A 19,232-nucleotide genomic window follows, 5' to 3' on the forward strand; every position below is an offset into this window, starting at 1 on the left:
CTCTGGCTGGTAGTGCTGAGCGATTTCAATTATTAATTATTTTTTCTATTTTACAACTACTAAATTGACCCAATGTAGATTAGATTATTTGAATTCCATTTCATTCAGGTTGTTGTTGTTTTTTAGCTCAATGCACAGTTTCTGTAGAGATAAGTCAGCCCAAGCCCGAACTGTGCGATGTAGTAGGGAGTTGTAGTTTCCAACAGGCCAATATTCTACATAGTTCAGAAAACGTGGTAATTAACTCCAATGACCATAATCCATTGTGCATCTACTCGTCTGTCTGTGTTTCTTTTACGCCTGCTACATAAAAGAGACAGAAGAATGACGGTAGAGAGGGATACAGTAAGAGACAGAAGAATGACGGTAGAGAGGGATACAGTAAGAGACAGAAGAATGACGGTAGAGAGGGATACAGTAAGAGACAGAAGAATGACGGTAGAGAGGGATACAGTAAGAGACAGAATGACGGTAGAAAGGGATACAGTAAGAGACAGAAGAACGACGATAGGGAGGGATACAGTAAGAGACAGAAGAATGACGGTAGAGAGGGATACAGTAAGAGACAGAAGAATGACGATAGGGAGGGATACAGTAAGAGACAGAAGAATGACGATAGGGAGGGATACAGTAAGAGACAGAAGAATGACGGTAGAGAGGGATACAGTAAGAGACAGAAGAATGACGGTAGAGAGGGATACAGTAAGAGACAGAAGAATGACGATAGGGAGGGATACAGTAAGAGACAGAAGAATGACGGTAGAGAGGGATACAGTAAGAGACAGAAGAATGACGGTAGAGAGGGATACAGTGGAAGACAGAAGAATGACGATAGAGAGGGATACAGTAAGAGACAGAAGAATGACGGTAGAGAGGGATACAGTGGAAGACAGAAGAATGACGGTAGAGAGGGATACAGTAAGAGACAGAAGAACGACGATAGGGAGGGATACAGTAAGAGACAGAAGAATGACGGTAGAGAGGGATACAGTAAGAGACAGAAGAATGACGATAGGGAGGGATACAGTAAGAGACAGAAGAATGACGGTAGAGAGGGATACAGTGGAAGACAGAAGAATGACGGTAGAGAGGGATACAGTAAGAGACAGAAGAACGACGATAGGGAGGGATACAGTAAGAGACAGAAGAATGACGGTAGAGAGGGATACAGTAAGAGACAGAAGAATGACGGTAGAGAGGGATACAGTAAGAGACAGAAGAACGACGATAGGGAGGGATACAGTAAGAGACAGAAGAATGACGGTAGAGAGGGATACAGTAAGAGACAGAAGAATGACGATAGGGAGGGATACAGTAAGAGACAGAAGAATGACGGTAGAGAGGGATACAGTGGAAGACAGAAGAATGACGGTAGAGAGGGATACAGTAAGAGACAGAAGAACGACGATAGGGAGGGATACAGTAAGAGACAGAAGAATGACGGTAGAGAGGGATACAGTAAGAGACAGAAGAATGACGGTAGAGAGGGATACAGTAAGAGACAGAAGAACGACGATAGGGAGGGATACAGTAAGAGACAGAAGAATGACGGTAGAGAGGGATACAGTAAGAGACAGAAGAATGACGATAGGGAGGGATACAGTAAGAGACAGAAGAATGACGATAGGGAGGGATACAGTAAGAGACAGAAGAATGACGATAGGGAGGGATACAGTAAGAGACAGAAGAATGACGGTAGAGAGGGATACAGTAAGAGACAGAAGAATGACGGTAGAGAGGGATACAGTAAGAGACAGAAGAATGACGATAGGGAGGGATACAGTAAGAGACAGAAGAATGACGGTAGAGAGGGATACAGTAAGAGACAGAAGAATGACGGTAGAGAGGGATACAGTAAGAGACAGAAGAATGACGATAGGGAGGGATACAGTAAGAGACAGAAGAATGACGGTAGAGAGGGATACAGTGGAAGACAGAAGAATGACGGTAGAGAGGGATACAGTAAGAGACAGAAGAACGACGATAGGGAGGGATACAGTAAGAGACAGAAGAATGACGGTAGAGAGGGATACAGTAAGAGACAGAAGAATGACGGTAGAGAGGGATACAGTAAGAGACAGAAGAACGACGATAGGGAGGGATACAGTAAGAGACAGAAGAATGACGGTAGAGAGGGATACAGTAAGAGACAGAAGAATGACGATAGGGAGGGATACAGTAAGAGACAGAAGAATGACGATAGGGAGGGATACAGTAAGAGACAGAAGAATGACGATAGGGAGGGATACAGTAAGAGACAGAAGAATGACGGTAGAGAGGGATACAGTAAGAGACAGAAGAATGACGGTAGAGAGGGATACAGTAAGAGACAGAAGAATGACGGTAGAGAGGGATACAGTGGAAGACAGAAGAATGACGGTAGAGAGGGATACAGTAAGAGACAGAAGAATGACGATAGGGAGGGATACAGTAAGAGACAGAAGAATGACGGTAGAGAGGGATACAGTAAGAGACAGAAGAATGACGATAGGGAGGGATACAGTAAGAGACAGAAGAATGACGGTAGAGAGGGATACAGTAAGAGACAGAAGAATGACGGTAGAGAGGGATACAGTGGAAGACAGAAGAATGACGGTAGAGAGGGATACAGTAAGAGACAGAAGAATGACGATAGGGAGGGATACAGTAAGAGACAGAAGAATGACGGTAGAGAGGGATACAGTGGAAGACAGAAGAATGACGGTAGAGAGGGATACAGTAAGAGACAGAAGAATGACGATAGGGAGGGATACAGTAAGAGACAGAAGAATGACGGTAGAGAGGGATACAGTAAGAGACAGAAGAATGACGGTAGAGAGGGATACAGTAAGAGACAGAAGAATGACGATAGGGAGGGATACAGTAAGAGACAGAAGAATGACGGTAGAGAGGGATACAGTAAGAGACAGAAGAATGACGGTAGAGAGGGATACAGTGGAAGACAGAAGAATGACGATAGAGAGGGATACAGTAAGAGACAGAAGAATGACGGTAGAGAGGGATACAGTGGAAGACAGAAGAATGACGGTAGAGAGGGATACAGTAAGAGACAGAAGAACGACGATAGGGAGGGATACAGTAAGAGACAGAAGAATGACGGTAGAGAGGGATACAGTAAGAGACAGAAGAATGACGATAGGGAGGGATACAGTAAGAGACAGAAGAATGACGGTAGAGAGGGATACAGTGGAAGACAGAAGAATGACGGTAGAGAGGGATACAGTAAGAGACAGAAGAACGACGATAGGGAGGGATACAGTAAGAGACAGAAGAATGACGGTAGAGAGGGATACAGTAAGAGACAGAAGAATGACGGTAGAGAGGGATACAGTAAGAGACAGAAGAACGACGATAGGGAGGGATACAGTAAGAGACAGAAGAATGACGGTAGAGAGGGATACAGTAAGAGACAGAAGAATGACGATAGGGAGGGATACAGTAAGAGACAGAAGAATGACGGTAGAGAGGGATACAGTGGAAGACAGAAGAATGACGGTAGAGAGGGATACAGTAAGAGACAGAAGAACGACGATAGGGAGGGATACAGTAAGAGACAGAAGAATGACGGTAGAGAGGGATACAGTAAGAGACAGAAGAATGACGGTAGAGAGGGATACAGTAAGAGACAGAAGAACGACGATAGGGAGGGATACAGTAAGAGACAGAAGAATGACGGTAGAGAGGGATACAGTAAGAGACAGAAGAATGACGATAGGGAGGGATACAGTAAGAGACAGAAGAATGACGATAGGGAGGGATACAGTAAGAGACAGAAGAATGACGATAGGGAGGGATACAGTAAGAGACAGAAGAATGACGGTAGAGAGGGATACAGTAAGAGACAGAAGAATGACGGTAGAGAGGGATACAGTAAGAGACAGAAGAATGACGATAGGGAGGGATACAGTAAGAGACAGAAGAATGACGATAGGGAGGGATACAGTAAGAGACAGAAGAACGACGATAGGGAGGGATACAGTAAGAGACAGAAGAATGACGGTAGAGAGGGATACAGTAAGAGACAGAAGAATGACGGTAGAGAGGGATACAGTAAGAGACAGAAGAACGACGATAGGGAGGGATACAGTAAGAGACAGAAGAATGACGGTAGAGAGGGATACAGTAAGAGACAGAAGAATGACGATAGGGAGGGATACAGTAAGAGACAGAAGAATGACGGTAGAGAGGGATACAGTGGAAGACAGAAGAATGACGGTAGAGAGGGATACAGTAAGAGACAGAAGAACGACGATAGGGAGGGATACAGTAAGAGACAGAAGAATGACGGTAGAGAGGGATACAGTAAGAGACAGAAGAATGACGGTAGAGAGGGATACAGTAAGAGACAGAAGAACGACGATAGGGAGGGATACAGTAAGAGACAGAAGAATGACGGTAGAGAGGGATACAGTAAGAGACAGAAGAATGACGATAGGGAGGGATACAGTAAGAGACAGAAGAATGACGATAGGGAGGGATACAGTAAGAGACAGAAGAATGACGATAGGGAGGGATACAGTAAGAGACAGAAGAATGACGGTAGAGAGGGATACAGTAAGAGACAGAAGAATGACGGTAGAGAGGGATACAGTAAGAGACAGAAGAATGACGATAGGGAGGGATACAGTAAGAGACAGAAGAATGACGATAGGGAGGGATACAGTAAGAGACAGAAGAATGACGGTAGAGAGGGATACAGTAAGAGACAGAAGAATGACGGTAGAGAGGGATACAGTAAGAGACAGAAGAATGACGATAGGGAGGGATACAGTAAGAGACAGAAGAATGACGGTAGAGAGGGATACAGTGGAAGACAGAAGAATGACGGTAGAGAGGGATACAGTAAGAGACAGAAGAACGACGATAGGGAGGGATACAGTAAGAGACAGAAGAATGACGGTAGAGAGGGATACAGTAAGAGACAGAAGAATGACGGTAGAGAGGGATACAGTAAGAGACAGAAGAACGACGATAGGGAGGGATACAGTAAGAGACAGAAGAATGACGGTAGAGAGGGATACAGTAAGAGACAGAAGAATGACGATAGGGAGGGATACAGTAAGAGACAGAAGAATGACGATAGGGAGGGATACAGTAAGAGACAGAAGAATGACGATAGGGAGGGATACAGTAAGAGACAGAAGAATGACGGTAGAGAGGGATACAGTAAGAGACAGAAGAATGACGGTAGAGAGGGATACAGTAAGAGACAGAAGAATGACGGTAGAGAGGGATACAGTGGAAGACAGAAGAATGACGGTAGAGAGGGATACAGTAAGAGACAGAAGAATGACGATAGGGAGGGATACAGTAAGAGACAGAAGAATGACGGTAGAGAGGGATACAGTAAGAGACAGAAGAATGACGATAGGGAGGGATACAGTAAGAGACAGAAGAATGACGGTAGAGAGGGATACAGTAAGAGACAGAAGAATGACGGTAGAGAGGGATACAGTGGAAGACAGAAGAATGACGGTAGAGAGGGATACAGTAAGAGACAGAAGAATGACGATAGGGAGGGATACAGTAAGAGACAGAAGAATGACGGTAGAGAGGGATACAGTGGAAGACAGAAGAATGACGGTAGAGAGGGATACAGTAAGAGACAGAAGAATGACGATAGGGAGGGATACAGTAAGAGACAGAAGAATGACGGTAGAGAGGGATACAGTAAGAGACAGAAGAATGACGGTAGAGAGGGATACAGTAAGAGACAGAAGAATGACGATAGGGAGGGATACAGTAAGAGACAGAAGAATGACGGTAGAGAGGGATACAGTAAGAGACAGAAGAATGACGGTAGAGAGGGATACAGTGGAAGACAGAAGAATGACGATAGAGAGGGATACAGTAAGAGACAGAAGAATGACGGTAGAGAGGGATACAGTGGAAGACAGAAGAATGACGGTAGAGAGGGATACAGTAAGAGACAGAAGAACGACGATAGGGAGGGATACAGTAAGAGACAGAAGAATGACGGTAGAGAGGGATACAGTAAGAGACAGAAGAATGACGATAGGGAGGGATACAGTAAGAGACAGAAGAATGACGGTAGAGAGGGATACAGTGGAAGACAGAAGAATGACGGTAGAGAGGGATACAGTAAGAGACAGAAGAACGACGATAGGGAGGGATACAGTAAGAGACAGAAGAATGACGGTAGAGAGGGATACAGTAAGAGACAGAAGAATGACGGTAGAGAGGGATACAGTAAGAGACAGAAGAACGACGATAGGGAGGGATACAGTAAGAGACAGAAGAATGACGGTAGAGAGGGATACAGTAAGAGACAGAAGAATGACGATAGGGAGGGATACAGTAAGAGACAGAAGAATGACGGTAGAGAGGGATACAGTGGAAGACAGAAGAATGACGGTAGAGAGGGATACAGTAAGAGACAGAAGAATGACGGTAGAGAGGGATACAGTAAGAGACAGAAGAATGACGATAGGGAGGGATACAGTAAGAGACAGAAGAATGACGATAGGGAGGGATACAGTAAGAGACAGAAGAATGACGGTAGAGAGGGATACAGTAAGAGACAGAAGAATGACGGTAGAGAGGGATACAGTAAGAGACAGAAGAATGACGATAGGGAGGGATACAGTAAGAGACAGAAGAATGACGGTAGAGAGGGATACAGTGGAAGACAGAAGAATGACGGTAGAGAGGGATACAGTAAGAGACAGAAGAACGACGATAGGGAGGGATACAGTAAGAGACAGAAGAATGACGGTAGAGAGGGATACAGTAAGAGACAGAAGAATGACGGTAGAGAGGGATACAGTAAGAGACAGAAGAACGACGATAGGGAGGGATACAGTAAGAGACAGAAGAATGACGGTAGAGAGGGATACAGTAAGAGACAGAAGAATGACGATAGGGAGGGATACAGTAAGAGACAGAAGAATGACGATAGGGAGGGATACAGTAAGAGACAGAAGAATGACGATAGGGAGGGATACAGTAAGAGACAGAAGAATGACGGTAGAGAGGGATACAGTAAGAGACAGAAGAATGACGGTAGAGAGGGATACAGTAAGAGACAGAAGAATGACGGTAGAGAGGGATACAGTGGAAGACAGAAGAATGACGGTAGAGAGGGATACAGTAAGAGACAGAAGAATGACGATAGGGAGGGATACAGTAAGAGACAGAAGAATGACGGTAGAGAGGGATACAGTAAGAGACAGAAGAATGACGATAGGGAGGGATACAGTAAGAGACAGAAGAATGACGGTAGAGAGGGATACAGTAAGAGACAGAAGAATGACGGTAGAGAGGGATACAGTGGAAGACAGAAGAATGACGGTAGAGAGGGATACAGTAAGAGACAGAAGAATGACGATAGGGAGGGATACAGTAAGAGACAGAAGAATGACGGTAGAGAGGGATACAGTGGAAGACAGAAGAATGACGGTAGAGAGGGATACAGTAAGAGACAGAAGAATGACGATAGGGAGGGATACAGTAAGAGACAGAAGAATGACGGTAGAGAGGGATACAGTAAGAGACAGAAGAATGACGGTAGAGAGGGATACAGTGGAAGACAGAAGAATGACGATAGGGAGGGATACAGTAAGAGACAGAAGAATGACGGTAGAGAGGGATACAGTAAGAGACAGAAGAATGACGATAGGGAGGGATACAGTAAGAGACAGAAGAATGACGGTAGAGAGGGATACAGTGGAAGACAGAAGAATGACGGTAGAGAGGGATACAGTAAGAGACAGAAGAACGACGATAGGGAGGGATACAGTAAGAGACAGAAGAATGACGGTAGAGAGGGATACAGTAAGAGACAGAAGAATGACGGTAGAGAGGGATACAGTAAGAGACAGAAGAATGACGATAGGGAGGGATACAGTAAGAGACAGAAGAATGACGGTAGAGAGGGATACAGTAAGAGACAGAAGAATGACGGTAGAGAGGGATACAGTAAGAGACAGAAGAATGACGATAGGGAGGGATATAGTAAGAGACAGAAGAATGACGGTAGAGAGGGATACAGTAAGAGACAGAAGAATGACGATAGGGAGGGATACAGTAAGAGACAGAAGAATGACGGTAGAGATGGATACAGTGGAAGACAGAAGAATGACGGTAGAGAGGGATACAGTAAGAGACAGAAGAATGACGATAGGGAGGGATACAGTAAGAGACAGAAGAATGACGGTAGAGAGAGATAGAGTAAGAGACAGAAGAATGACGGTAGAGAGGGATACAGTAAGAGACAGAAGAATGACGGTAGAGAGAGATACAGTAAGAGACAGAAGAATGACGGTAGAGAGGGATACAGTAAGAGACAGAAGAATGACGATAGGGGAAAGACAACAGTTGCTTCTCAGCGTATCTCTACCTGAAAATACATGATCTAAGTGATTGATAGTTGGTATTCAGCAGCCACAAAAGTATACCTTATTTACTTTGAAGAACTACTGAAAGTGTGATTTTGTCAGACAGCAGCTCTAGAGATGAGATGATGACTTGGAATTAAATTATGTCCTCAAATAAAATGAATGTAATAATAACAAATGTTTTATTAAAATAATGTGAATTAATGATGGTTACTAGGTGGTAAGCAGTGATGGACAGTTACTAGTTACTAGCATCATGTGAATTAATGATGGTTACTAGGTGGTAAGCAGTGATGGACAGTTACTAGTTACTAGCATCATGTGAATTAATGATGGTTACTAGGTGGTAAGCAGTGATGGACAGTTACTAGTTACTAGCATCATGTGAATTAATGATGGTTACTAGGTGGTAAGCAGTGATGGATAGTTACTAGTTACTAGCATCATGTGAATTCTATTCATTGTTTTATTCTGTGTTGTTACAGCATTTAACCCACATAATGCATCTTAATCTTAATCTTTTTTTTATTTTCATGATCGAAACCGAAAACTGATATTTAAAAAAATTATCAAACCGAACAGACCTCAAAAAGCACAAATTGCTCAGCACTACTATAATACTGTAATACTATACTACTATAATACTGTAATACTATACTACTATAATACTGTAATACTATACTACTATAATACTGTAATACTGTAATACTATACTACTATAATACTGTAATAGTATACTACTATAATAATGTAATACTATACTACTATAATACTGTAATACTATACTACTATAATACTATACTACTATAATAATGTAATACTATACTACTATAATACTGTAATAGTATACTACTATAATAATGTAATACTATACTACTATAATACTGTAATACTATACTACTATAATACTGTAATACTATACTACTATAATACTGTAATACTATACTACTATAATAATGTAATACTGTAATACTATACTACTATAATACTGTAATAGTATACTACTATAATAATGTAATACTATACTACTATAATACTGTAATACTATACTACTATAATACTGTAATACTATACTACTATAATACTGTAATACTGTAATACTATACTACTATAATACTGTAATAGTATACTACTATAATAATGTAATACTATACTACTATAATACTGTAATACTATACTACTATAATACTATACTACCATAATACTATACTACTATAATACTGTAATACTATACTACTATAATACTATACTACTATAATACTATACTACTATAATACTGTAATACTATACAACTATAATACTGTAATACTATACTACTATAATACTGTAATACTGTAATACTATACTACTATAATACTGTAATAGTATACTACTATAATAATGTAATACTATACTACTATAATACTGTAATACTATACTACTATAATACTATACTACTATAATACTATAATACTATACTACTATAATACTGTAATGCTGTAATACTATACTATTATAATACTGTAATACTATACTACTATACTACTATAATACTGTAATACTATACTACTATAATACTATACTACTATAATACTATACTACTATAATACTGTAATACTATACTACTATAATACTATACTACTATAATACTATAATACTATACTACTATAATACTGTAATGCTGTAATACTATACTACTATAATACTGTAATACTATACTACTATAATACTGTAATACTATAATACCATAATACTACTATAATAGTGTAATATTATACTACGATAATACTAGTATACTACTATAATACTGTAATACTATACTACTATAATACTATACTACAATTATAATACTACTATAATACTATAATACTACTATAATGCTATACTACTATAATACTAGAATACTATACTACTATAATATTATACTACTATAACACTATAATACTGTAACACTATACTACTATAACACTATACTACTATAATACTGTAACACTATACTACTATAACACTATACTACTATAATACTGTAACACTATACTACTATAATACTGTAACACTATACTACTATAACACTATACTACTATAATACTGTAATACTATACTGCTATAATACTATAATAGCGTCTGGAGAAGCATTGATGTTTATTATGATCAGCATCTCTGTCTGGAGGAGTGTTGATTGTACCTGTCTTCCCTGTCCTGTCTCAAGGCTACTGACAAAGTCATAACTGTAAAAACAAAGGGCTATTTTTCTGACATTAATGTAGTTTTTATATTTTTATACTGGCTGATTTTCTATATAAAAAAAAAAACGACCTGTCTCCATGTGACTACATCAGCCAGGGGCAGATTTGCCGAAATGCCAGATGATGTAACTGCCATTGTGGGTTGAAGAAGGTGAGGACCAATGTGCAGCGTGGTACTTGTTCATGTTATTTATTTAAACTGAACACCATCAAACAAAGTAACAAAAGAGAACAACCGAAACAGCTCCGCCAGGTGCAAAACACACTGAAAACAGAAAATAAACACCCACTAACACAGGTGGGAGAACGGGGCTGCCTAAGTATGGTTCTCAATCAGAGACAACGATTGACAGCCGCCTCTGATTGGGACTCATACCAGGCCTAAACATAGAAAACAACACCTAGACATACAACATAGAATACCCACCCACATCACACCATGACCAAACAAAAATTAGAAACATACAAAGCAATCTACGGACAGGGCGTGACAGATGGGTTGGTCCATTTTTAGGCTAGTGGTTGTGTCTAACTACTTTCTTGTATCACATTCTAATGATAAAACTGGGGGGGGACAAAAATCCAATTTCAGAATGTGGAGGGGGGACATGCCCCCCCCTGTACCCAGTGAAAGTTGCGCCCCTGGTGGAAACAACATTGATTCAACCAGTGTGTGCCCAGTGGGAGGTATGTCCAGGCTAACCCAATGAAACCCCATCCACTTCGGTGCCTTATGGTTGTAGACGTTGAGAAACAGAACCCGCCAGCGTCCATAATGTAGATCAAACACGCATTTTAAGGTAAGAGGTGTACTGTTGACATACTGCGGTATCAGAATATACTTAACTATTCCCTGGTCATGGACTCCCTTGGCTTTCTTGCCCTTAAGTATTTTTGTAAAAAATAAATAAATAAAAAGAAGAACGGGGGAACTAAGGACAAAGAAAATATCCAAGATGGGAAACACAAACCAGAGCACAAACACAACAGAACACAAACACAAACCAGAGCACAAACACAACAGAACACAAACACAAACCAGAGCACAAACACAACAGAACACAAACCAGAGCACAAACACAACAGAACACAAACCAGAGCACAAACACAACAGAGCACAAACCAGAGCACAAACACAACAGAGCACAAACACAACAGAACACAAACCAGAGCACAAACACATCAGAACACAAACCAGAGCACAAACACAACAGAGCACAAACACAACAGAACACAAACCAGAGCACAAACACAACAGAACACAAACACAAACCAGAGCACAAACACAACAGAACACAAACACAAACCAGAGCACAAACACAACAGAACACAAACACAAACCAGAGCACAAACACAACAGAACACAAACCAGAGCACAAACACAACAGAACACAAACCATACAACGACAACCAAGAGAACATTCTGGTCTTTCATTGCGCTGTGCTGGTTCAGAGTCAGAACAATCCTCTTTAACATGAGGAGCCATACAGTTTAGATGAATATATCAGATTGGGATATAGGTATTGAGGTGAAACCCGGATCCAATGAGTGTGTATTTCATAATGGCTACCATATTCCGTACCTCTTGCTCCAGAGGAACACATGACTACCATATTCCGTACCTCTTGCTCCAGAGGAACACATGACTGACTACCCTATACATTGAGTCATTACCTCTAGCTCCAGAGGAACACATGACTGACTACCCTATACATTGAGTCATTACCTCTAGCTCCAGAAGCACACAACTGTTTGTTTGTAGCTTACGTGGCTCCCACCACGTGCAGGCTTCTGGCCAATGGACCATCAAAAGGGCATTATTGTCCGATTAAAAGAGCAGGAGAAGTTTCCTAGTCCCGTGGAGCAAAACAAACAGCCCCCTGATGTTTTGTAGGCTACTGTACGTAATGCCAAGGGTGCATTTGGTACAGTGGCCTACATAACATGATTTAACTCTCTACTATTACTAAATGGGAGAAGAAGAAAAAAAAGAACTCAAATAGGGGTTGTTTCATTTGGGATTTTGACAATGTGTGAATACATTTATATTTCTTTTTTTTTTCTTTTATTTAACTAGGCAAGTCAGTTAAGAACAAATTCTTATTTTCAATGACAGCCTAGGAACAGTGGGTTAACTGCCTTGTTCAGGGGCAGAATGACAGATTTGTACCTTGTCGGCTCAGGGGTTTGAACTTGCAACCTTCTGGTTACTAGTCCAACGCTCTAACCACTAGGCTAGCCTGCCACTTCTACACTCTAACCACTAGGCTAGCCTGCCGCCTCTACACTCTAACCACTAGGCTACCCTGCCACCTCTACACTCTAACCACTAGGCTACCCTGCCGCCTCTACACTCTAACCACTAGGCTGCCCTGCCACCTCTACACTCTAACCACTAGGCTACCCTGCTGCCTCTACACTCTAACCACTAGGCTACCCTGCCACCTCTACACTCTAACCACTAGGCTACCTGCCACCTCTACACTCTAACCACTAGGCTACCTGCCACCTCTACACTCTAACCACTAGGCTACCTGCCACCTCTACACTCTAACCACTAGGCTACCCTGCCGCCTCTACACTCTAACCACTAGGCTACCCTGCCACCTCTACACTCTAACCACTAGGCTACCCTGCCGCCTCTACACTCTAACCACTAGGCTACCCTGCCACCTCTACACTCTAACCACTAGGCTACCCTGCCGCCTCTACACTCTAACCACTAGGCTACCCTGCCACCTCTACACTCTAACCACTAGGCTACCCTGCCGCCTCTACACTCTAACCACTCGGCTACCCTGCCGCCTCTACACTCTAACCACTAGGCTACCCTGCCACCTCTACACTCTAACCACTAGGCTACCCTGCCACCTCTACACTCTAACCACTAGGCTACCCTGCCACCTCTACACTCTAACCACTAGGCTACCCTGCCACCTCTACACTCTAACCACTAGGCTACCCTGCCGCCTCTACACTCTAACCACTAGGCTACCCTGCCGCCTCTACACTCTAACCACTAGGCTACCCTGCCACCTCTACACTCTAACCACTAGGCTACCCTGCCACCTCTACACTCTAACCACTAGGCTACCCTGCCACCTCTACACTCTAACCACTCGGCTACCCTGCCGCCTCTACACTCTAACCACTAGGCTACCCTGCCACCTCTACACTCTAACCACTAGGCTACCCTGCCACCTCTACACTCTAACCACTAGGCTACCCTGCCACCTCTACACTCTAACCACTAGGCTACCCTGCCACCTCTACACTCTAACCACTAGGCTCCCCTTGCATTGAAATGTACTTTCTGAAGAAAAAAAAGTAAAGTAAGGTTGTGAAATGTCAAAGTTGCTGGTAGTTACTGTATGAGATACCAGTCATAGTAACAGAAGTAGAGCTAGTCAGGTCACATAAGGAGGTGGACTGTCTTACATAAAGGCTATTGTCTACTGTTGAACGTGGACGTGCAGCAGCCGCAGAGAGGAACCACGTTGTGAGAAAATAACATGTTTTAATGCCAGGCATGGAGAGAGAGAAAGAAAAAAAAAATGACCATGAGAAATAAGAGTAGTGGTTTCAACAGCAATTACAGGTTTGGAAGAGTTAAGAAGAGTGAAGACCAAATTGTTCTGAAACCTACTGGTGTCAGAGAGACACTCTTATGAAAGCCTCTGTTACGTAAACACATTTTTTTTGTACTGAGAGAATTATAGAGGCCGTTGTTTTCTGGCTACATGAAACAAACAGTGTACAAAACATTAAGAACACCTTCCTAATATTGAGTTGCACCCTTTTTACCTCCAGAACAGCCTCATTTCATCGGGGCATGGACTCTACAAGGTGTCGAAAGCGTTCTACAGGGATGCTGGCCCATGTTGACTCCAATGCTTCACACAGTTGTGTCAAGTTGGCTGGATGTCCTTTGGGTGGTGGACCATTCTTGATGCACACGAGAAACTGTTGAGCGTGAAAAACCCAGCAACGTTACAGTTCTTGACACACTCAAATCGGTGCGGCCTGGTACCTACGACCGTACTCTGTTGAAAGGCACTTAAATATTTTGTCTTGAATTGTCTCAAGACTTAAAAATCCTTCTTAAACACGTCTCCTCTCCTTCATCTACACTGATTGAAGAGGATTTAACAAGTGGCATCAATAAGGGATGATAGGTTTCACCTGGATTCACCTGGTCAGTCTGTGTCATGGAAAGAGCAGGTGTTCTTAATGTTTTGTACACTCAGTGTATTTCCACAACACACCCAGTTGCCACATCAGGCAGTCAGGCAGTCAGGCACTCAGGCAGTCCATTTGACATAATGGTAGCGATATAGTTGATACTTATGTGATGTCTGCCCAATTGCTTTTACACAACCATTGTGTAAATACTTATTTTCCACCATAATTTGCAAATAAATTCATAAAAAATCCTACAATGTGATTTTCTGTATTTATTTATTTTCATTTTGTCTGTACGTACCTATGATGAAAATTACAGGCCTCTCTCATCTTTTTAAGTGGGAGAACTTGCACAATTGGTGGCTGACTAAATACTTTTTTTGCCTCACTGTATACACTGGATTTGCTTACCAAGACAACACTGAATGTTCTGAATGAGTTACAGTTTTTATTTTATTTTTTATTTTACCCCCTTTTCGTGGTATCCAATAGCTACTATCTTGTCTCATCGCTACAACTCCTGTACGGGCTCGGGAGAGACGAAAGATGAAAGTCATGCGTCCTCCGATACACAACCCAACCACTGCTTCTTAACACAGCTCACATCAAACCTGGAAGCCAGCTGCACCAGGAAACACTGGAGGACTGTGCATCTGGCAACCTTGGTTAGCGTGCACTGCGCCCGGCCCGCCACAGGAGTCGCTGGTACGCGATGAGACAAGGATATCCCTACCAGCCAAACCCTCCCTAACCCAGACGACACAAGGCCAATTTTGCGTCGCCCCATGGACCTCCCGGTTGCGGCCGGTTACGAGAGAGCCTGGGCGCGAACCCAGAGTCTCTGGTAGCACAGCTGGCGCTGCAGTACAGCGGCCTTAACCACTGCGCCACCCGGGAGGCCCCGAGTTACAGTTTTGACTTAAATCGGCTTGAAAATCTATGGCAAGCCTTGGTGTAGTGCTGTTTTTTTAGGTGAGGGAACGCAAAAAAATATAATTGATGTCATAATTTAACCTTAACACTTTAACCTAACACTTAAACGTAACCCTAACCCCAACACCTATCCTAGCTAATGTTAACCACCTAGCTAGAATTCCTAACACATTACACGTTTCATAAATGTGTAACATATTAGACGTTTTGTGAATTTGTGACACGTAATACTAATTGTAGTTCTTTACATATCATACGAAATGGGTGATGGACAACCACAAATTAATGACTACAATACGAAATGCTGTGTCATAAATCAACTTTGATTTGATCAGCTTTCACACATGGTTACAATATACCCTATTACAGAATACAAGAAAAAAAGGAGGTGAACTATCGATTCAGAAAATGTATTTGCAAAGATTATACCATCAAATCAATTGACCAAGTATTGAACATAAATCATTACTACGTATGAATTGCAGGAAATTTGTTTCAAAACAGCCATAAACATCAATATTTTGTTGTGATGTACTCAAGGCATCTCAATAAACGATCAACTAAATGCATTATTACATCCAACTTGGCACGATTCATATTTCGAATTTCCAAACTCGGTCTTTGGGACCCCAAAGGGGTGCACGTTTTGGTTTTTGGCCCTAACACTAGACAGCTGATTCAAATAATGAAAGGTCGATGATTAGTTGATTATTTGAATCAGCTGTGTAGTACTAGGGCCAAAAAACGAACTGCTCTAGGCTGCTACATTTTTATTTGTTTTGTCATTCTACCATTTATTTTCATGGTAATTCAATATAATCTATTTAGAATTGATCAGAAAAATTTCCCAGAATGAGTTCTGCTGTGTATTCTCAAATTGAAAAAGGTGAGAGAGTGACACTCCTTTATACTCCTGAGGCACTACACCCTTGATGGCAAAGACTTGAAAACAGCTGTCTAGCAATGATCAACAACCAACTCGACGGAGCTTGAAGAATTGTGTGCAAATATTGTACAATCCAGACGTGCAAAGCTCATAAAAGATTTACCCAGAAAGACTCACAGCTGTAATCGCTGCCAAAGGCACTTTAATGTAAATGAGCTATTTCTGTATTTCCGTTTCAATAAATGTGCAAAGAAATGTCTAAAAACATTTTTTTTACTTTGTCATTATGGTGTATTGTGTAGATGGATGACAAAAACAAATCATCCATTTTGAATTCAGGCTGTAACACAACAAAATGTGGAATCAGCAAAGGGGGTATGAATACTTTCTGAAGGCACTGTGTACCTTTATTAGGTGAAGCCACATTGGTTGTGTATTTTAGGGCCCCGTGTTTTGCAAAATCATGTGACATGCCTTTATATAAAGCCTTCGCACCAAACTGTCCCCTCTTTCTTTAATGTCAGATGGTCAGGCACCATCCTCACTGCACAAAACACAGAGCCTTAGGTGGACTGTATGTTCGGTTATGCTCTCTGGAGAAAAAAAATAGGACAATGCATTGTGCTGTTGTGTCATCCCTCCATCAGTGTGACACAGTACAGGCTACTCTCCATAGTTAAGATAATACTGCCCCCTGTTGTTAGTCCTCTCCTTAACACCAACGTGTACTAATGGGTGGATAATGATGTCTATGTGAAAGGAATACAAAAATAATACAAGTTAAGCATTATATATATATATCTTCTGAATTATAGTTGCGCTGTATAGTAGTCTCGGGTCGAAGCTCAATGTTACATGTAAATCTTCCTACCGTCACATCTAAGCCAATTCGTATATAGAACGCCGTTTGGGCGTGTCAAATAAGCTTGTTAACCAATCAGGACCTGAATAGGACTGCAGGTCACATAATCATTTTACGAGTTCATACAATCTTTTTTAACGGAAGTTATTACATATTGCTTACGCTATCACTCCTATTTCACATGTCACAGCTCTTCACCGATACGTATACTATGATGCTGGTAAAAGTTACTGTGTTGTCATGTGTTGCTGCCTTGCTATGTTGTTGTCTTTAGGTCTCTCGTTATGTAGTGGTGTGTTGTCTCTCTTCTCTTGATGCGTGTTCTGTCCTATATTTATATTTTATTACTTTATTTATTTTTAATCCGTCCCCGTCCCCGCAGGAGGCCTTTCGCCTTTTGGTAGGCTGTCATTGTAAATAAGAATGTGTTCTTAACTGACTTGTCTAGTTACATAAAGGTTAAATAAAAATACATAAATTAACACCTACCGCTGCCACATGAGCACAGACACACTCCTCCAACCTCTGGGACAGTGCTGGTCGTTAAAAAAAAACAGCTAGCTAGCTGATGGACACAATGTTTTTCTCCTATTAACATAGCTAAACGAAATAATCTGTTTGGTGTTCACCTTCAAAAGTGCTAAATATTCATACAAATAGTGGAATCATGCCTTAACAATCAAGCATTTCCCCAACATTGATGACAGTTTGGAAACTGGAGGTAAGCTCTTTCCCTACTACGTTGACTTTGGTTTACAGTAAGACAAAGTCACTTATACATATCTTTGATACAGAGGTTATTAGAAACTTCTGGGGTAGCTAGCTACCTTTATTTTGGTCCCTAGCTAGCACTAATGCAACTATCCTGAAAACAATGACCAGCAGAAACTGCAATCAATCATTTAGGAATCTATGTGAGTAAATATTAGCTAGGCAGCCACTTGTTGTTCTCTTATTGAAATCTAATTTCAGTTTATGAAAAATAACTAGCTAGATAATGAACTAAACAAGCTAGTCAGCCAGTTAGCCCTGTTGTGCCAAACTAACGTTTTAACAAAGTTACGGGAATACTGATAAGATACTCTCCGCCCTAACAAGGGAAGTCGTGCAGTCGGGCTGTCTAGGTCCCGCCTATCCTTTCTTCGGATTGGTGGATACATCTCATTATTGTAATCTTCGTTTGAATATTCGATGAGGGTTGTTGACGTCACCCGCATGCATTCAATGGAGAGAGGTTCGACGCTACAAGCCTCATGTCATGAATATGCACAGCAGACAACTCCGATATGTTGTTTTTTTCCCTCAAAGTTGCCAGGTTGTCACGTGTCCCACTTATATCAGTACACTCGTAACAATTTAAGCATTGTGAAAATTCAAATAAACTTCAAGTAGCAAATAAACAATGATTCTTTGTTGACCAAATTTAACACTCTCTCATTGACCTCCATAGAAAAACTCCTCGCTTGGTGCGTGAAACAACAACGACAACAAAAACGCCATCTGCTGAGGGGACAGATTTTCTGCCAAGTTGGGCCTCTCTCTCGTTCTTCCTCTCTGATTATAAACTGCTAGCTGACTTAATCGTCATCTGGCTAGTGTGGTTTGACGAGACCGGGTCCGCCTTTACGAAAAAAATATTGTAGTCAGATAGTATTATAACTGCAGTATGCACTAATTTTCAAAACGGCAAACTGTTTTTGTAACGGCGACATCTATCTAATTAAAGCTAGCCACAATAAGGTTTGGAATTTGCGTTTTACCATCAAAATAAAAGTCTCTAATTAAA

This window comes from Oncorhynchus mykiss, chromosome 6 (genome assembly GCF_013265735.2).
Source record: "Oncorhynchus mykiss isolate Arlee chromosome 6, USDA_OmykA_1.1, whole genome shotgun sequence".
Taxonomy (NCBI): Eukaryota; Metazoa; Chordata; class Actinopteri; order Salmoniformes; family Salmonidae; genus Oncorhynchus; species Oncorhynchus mykiss.